A 5,511-nucleotide genomic window follows, 5' to 3' on the forward strand; every position below is an offset into this window, starting at 1 on the left:
AGGATGTTTAAGTGGCAGATTGGGAAAACAATGGAAGTCTATGTGGACCATATGTTGGTGAAATCCAAGAAGGCGGAGGATCATATAGCGGATTTGGCCGAAATGTTCCATATTTTGAGAAAGTATAGAATGAAATTGAATCCTCATAAATGTGTATTTGGTGTGGAGTCAGGGAAGTTCTTAGGGTTCATGGTAAACCACCGAGGAATCGAGGCAAATTCCGCAAAAATCAAAGCTCTACTAGACATGAAATCTCCCACCAACGTCTGATAAGTGGATTTTATATCCACTTGGAAAGCTTCGTTACAAGCTTAAATTGGTGTTTTGGACTCAAGTTGTTGGTATTTTGATGTGTTTCTGTGTTATTGCATTTCAGGTATCAATTATATGAAGAAATGAGCTTTTAAAGGAAATATGATAAAAAGTGATCAGATTTGGAAGCCAAGGCTATTGCCAAGTTGTAGATAATCTCATTAGCTTCGTGTGGACATTTGAATCGCCTAATTCTGACGAGTAGAACTCAAGTTGGGCAAAATAAGATTCAACAGAATTTTACAGAAAGGCTGCAGGCGCCCGCCTGCTGGTATCAGGCGCCCGCCTGCTAGGAGGCGCCCGCCTATTGGTGCCGCACGGCCGCTGATGCGCGGCTGACTTCGCTGATTTCGCTGAAAAAGCCTTTTTTAGTATCATTTGACGATTTTAAGGGTCCAGGTCCAATCTGGGCTTATATATACTTAAAAAAGGTTTTCATCATCCGAGAAGATTGGGATACCAAGGAGAAGACCTAGAAGCACAAAACAACTCCGAAAAAGAAGATCTTGTTTTCAACTTGTGATTCTTTGAATTAGTTGTAACTTTGGATGCTCGTTTTCGTTCTTGTTGAACCTAGATCTCGTTTATTCGTACTTTGATTATTATTCGGTTTATTAAGACCTTGTTTTATACCATGCTTTCATTGGAACCCATGATGGCGATGAGTTCAATTATGGGCTAATCGTTATCATGGGATTCTAGCGGATTTACTTATGGATTTCAATAGTTAATTATTTTGATATCTTGGTGTGTGGCGATTGATTGATATCCTAGTATTGGTTGTGCTTATTCGTCTTATGTGCGTAGCTAACATATAAGATAGTTTGTTAATCTCTTTTGAAGCGATAGTGATTCTTGAGATTTAGAACTTGCCATGCTAGCATAGGTTCATGTATTTGTTATGCATGATTCATAGGTAATTTTAACCATCTTACTTGCCCTATATAATCACGATAGATAACTTGTGCATTAAACCGTTATGTTTTCAATTCTTATAGACATATAAGGACTAAGCATAATTGGTGTCTATTCAACTTCTATCTCTTTTGTAGATGCTTGGTAGTAGGGTATTCGTACAACGAAATTGGCGTTTACTAGTTTCGTGTTATCTGATTAGTGTCATCACCATTACATGCTAAGGTTAAGAACAATAAGGCTATTGAATGAAGTATTTAATGAAGTTAGAATCCCATGTATGTCATATATAGTAATTTAACCTCAATTCTCTTAGTTTGAATTGTTATTTTAATCTCTTAGTTTAATCAAAACCCAACTTGTTATTTATCTTAGCATTGAGCGATAACCATACATTGTTGCATAGGTGCATAAATTGAACTTAACCTAAACCAGTCTCTGTGGGAACGAATCTGATTTATATCTTATACTACTTGCGAGCGCGTATACTTGCATATATTTTAGCGCGTGTTTTCGCCCTAACAAGTTTTTGGCGCCGCTGCAGGGGATCGAACCCGGGTCACCCGCGTGAAAGTTTTTGGCGCCGCTGCCGGGGACTCGTTGTTAATTTTTAGTTTATGTGCTTATCATCAGTGGTCGTTAAAGTTCAGTGACTCAGATTCTTTTACTGTCACGGTTTACTTGTTGTGTTTCAGGTACTCATTATAATGGGAGATCCAGCAACACGAACGAAAGCCTTGATGGATTTTTCTCAACCCAAGATCAATGACATTCAATCTAGCATTGTCAGGCCAGCTATCACAACTAATACCTTTGAGATCAAGCCTAGCATAATTCAATGGGTGCAGAATTCAGTCCAGTTTGGGGGTTCTCCAACGGAAGATCCCAATACGCACATTAGGGATTTCATAGAGATCTGCGACACCTTCAGGTTCAATGGTGTTTCTAAAGATGCTACTAAGCTGAGATTTTTCCCATTCTCTTTGAGGGACAAGGCTAAGAGCTGGTTACACTCTCTACCAGGTGGTTCGATTGCTACTTGGGAAGATCTTGCTCAAAAGTTTCTCACTAAATTCTTCCCTATGGCGAAGACAGCTGCATTCAGAAACGCTATTACTCAAATTGCACAGCAAATGGGAGAATCTTTTTGTGAAGCTTGAGAGCGCTACAAGGGGATGCTTAGGAAGTGTCCTCATCATGGAATGCCTGATTGGATGATCATCAATTGTTTTTACAATGGGTTGGGAACACAGTCTAAACCCATGCTCTATGCAGCATCAGGCGGAGCATTATGGGCAAAGAGCTATGAGGAAGCTTTTGATCTAATTAAACTGATGGCTGGTAATGAATATCAGGATCCAACCCAGAGATGTCCACAGGGAAAGGTAGCAGGAGTTCTTGAAGTGGATACAGCTACGGCTATCACTACTCAACTAAAGGCGTTGTCTATGAAGATCGATTCTCTGGCTAACTATGGTGTGAATCAGATAACCGGTGTTTGTGAGCTGTGTGCAGGTTCACATGAGACGGAGAAATATGCTATATCTTATAAATCAGCTCAGTTTGTGTGCAACTTTCAGAGATTGCAGCAACCAGTTCCAGATACTTATCATCCTGATAACTGGAATCATCCTAACTTCAGCTGGAGCAACAATCAGAATGCGATACAACAGCCGTTCCGGCAGTTTGAAAATAAGGAATTCAATCCTTCTGGTTTTCAGCAAAAACTCGCACGAAGACAACAACTCCAACTTCAAACTCATGAAGGTGCAGGTCAATATTTGAATGAAAAATCTGAATTTGAGGAGTTGAGGCTTATTTGCAAAACTCAAGCTCTTATATGCGAAAGCCAGGCTGTTTTTATCAAGACTCTGGAGAACCAAATAGGGCAAATTGCTAATGCCTTATTGAATCGACCACCAGGAACGCTTCCTAGTAATACAGAAGCCAATCCAGGCAAGAGGGAAGTTGAAGAACAGGTGAACGCCATCACCTTGAGGTCTGGAAAGGTCGCAAGTCCCAACATTCAGTAAGACGAAGGGCCTGAAAAATCTCAAGTTTCAGAAAATGAAGTTGTGGCTGAAGAAGAAGTGCAAAAGGATGCCGAGGTGGAATCAAGGAAGAAAACTGTGGAACACACTCCTCTTGAGGGTAATACAGGGGAGAAAAAGATCTATCCTCCACCTCCTTTTCCTAAGAGGCTGCAGAAGGAAAAGCTGGATAAGCAGTTTGAGAAGTTTTTGGAGGTGTTCAAGAAACTTCATATCAACATACCTTTCACTGAAGCTCTTGAACAGATGCCTAGCTATGCGAGGTTTATGAAAGGTATTCTCTCTCGGAAAGTGAAGCTCGATGACTTAGAGACCGTTGCTCTAATGGAGGAATGCAGTGTTGTGCTGCAACATAAGTTGCCTTCGAAGCTTAAAGATCGTGGAAGCTTCACTATTCCTTGCACCATCGGAAACTTGTCGTTCAACAAGTGTTTATGTGATTTAGGATCTAGCATCAATCTGATGCCCTTGTCTATCTTCAAGAAGCTTGATCTGCCTGATCTGAAACCAACATACATGTCATTGCAACTAGTTGACCGTTCCATCGCTTATCCACGAGGTATAGTAGAGGATGTCTTGGTCAAGGTGGATAAACTCATCTTCCCTGCTGACTTTGTAATTCTTAATTTCGAGAAAGATAAAAATATTCCCATCATCTTTGGAAGACCATTCTTGGCTACAGGCCGAACTATGATTGATGTACAAAAAGGAGAGCTTATGATGAAGGTTCATGATCAGAAGGTCATTTTTAATGTGTTCAAGGCAATAAAGTTACCCACGGCTAAATAGGAGTGCTTTAAAGTAGAGTGGGTAGACTCTGTCATGAATTCGGAACTTGAGCAATTGCCAAAGTCAGAGACCTTAGAGAGATCCTTAATGGGAAAATCAGTTATTGATGACAAGGAAGGAGCCGAGCAATTGCAGGTTCTGAATGCACTTCCGTGGAAGAGGAAGTTGGATATGTCATTCGATTCGCTTGGATTGGCAGAGCTGAAAATTTCTCAGGAGCGTCTCGAGCCGTCTATTGAAGATGTTTCCACACTTGAGCTCAACGAATGCCAGATCACTTGAGTTATCCATTCTTAGGTTCACCCCATGATAAGGGGTTGGGATATATTTTTGATGATGTAGAGAGTGGCTGGACGGATATTCCCGTGCCTACAGAGGGTTCTTCTCATGTGCAGCAGGTAGTTGATAGTACTGGTGTTGATGATGAGCAGTACAGGCGAGTAATTAGGCGTATGAAGGCCATGCACGACATTCACCGTCGTTTTGCTGCAGATTTGACACAGGCTTTGGGCACTATTTTCCGAGCCACTGGTGTCGAGGTTGATTGGCCACCTGATCCTCCACCCGAGGAGGGTGATCTTTCCAATGACTAGGTATGCCTGAAATCCTTATTATTACCCCGCAATGAGGACATTGAAAATTTTAAGTTTGGGGGTGATAATGTAAGAATTAGTAGTGTGTGTCCATATAGATTCATATAGATTAATCTTGCATGTTTAGTTGTAGTTCATTCATATTTTTGCATGATTTTTTCATTTAGGACATATTTGTTTGTTTTTATGTGATTTCATATAGTTGCATTTGCATGCATATTTAGCATGATCTCTTAAGATGAACTATGATATTTGATAAGTTGATGTTGATTTGAGTGTGGTGATAACGAATAGAGGGATGTTTAAGTCCTAATGAATTGATCTGCATGTTAGAAACAAATATTTTCATAAAGTCTTATAGGGTTGCTTTTGATCTAGATCATGATCATACTTGTTTGTTGTTGAGATTTAATCACTTGGTTATATTTAGAATTTGTGATATTCTCGTAATGACGTAAAAACACTGATTTTTTTATCTGGGAAAAAAATTGGATTTCATTGCTAGTTGTTGTAAGGCTAGACGTCAAATGGCTAGTAGCCGGCTCGTATTTTTATAAGTAGTCTAGGGTTGAATGAGATGGAGTGAAACACACTCATTCAGAAATTATTGAAAAAAAAGAAAAAAGAGAGAAAAAAAAAGAAAAAGGTATGTGTTTATGCATAATTGATCAAGAGTGAGCTCTTTAATACTCGAGTTATTAAGTTCTAGGGGACTTTGTGCCTAGTGACCTAAGGCTTTAATAGTCTGGGATCCGCTAACCTAACGCTCGCTACATGGGTATTATTGCATAAGTCTTTTGGGACCTCATTCATTGCACGGTCAAATAAGCATCTTTGTTATGTGTTCAATA

General features: G+C 39.8%; 1 non-coding gene across 1 annotated transcript; it reads right to left on the bottom strand.

Moving 5' to 3' along the window:
* Window positions 1-2,324: 2,324 nt before the first annotated feature.
* On the bottom strand, window positions 2,325-2,431 carry LOC141709995 (small nucleolar RNA R71). Its single transcript, XR_012570540.1, has one exon. It is a non-coding gene; the product is annotated as a small nucleolar RNA R71 (small nucleolar RNA).
* Window positions 2,432-5,511: the final 3,080 nt, after the last annotated feature.

This window comes from Apium graveolens, chromosome 2, assembly GCF_009905375.1.
Source record: "Apium graveolens cultivar Ventura chromosome 2, ASM990537v1, whole genome shotgun sequence".
Lineage (NCBI taxonomy): Eukaryota > Viridiplantae > Streptophyta > Magnoliopsida > Apiales > Apiaceae > Apium > Apium graveolens.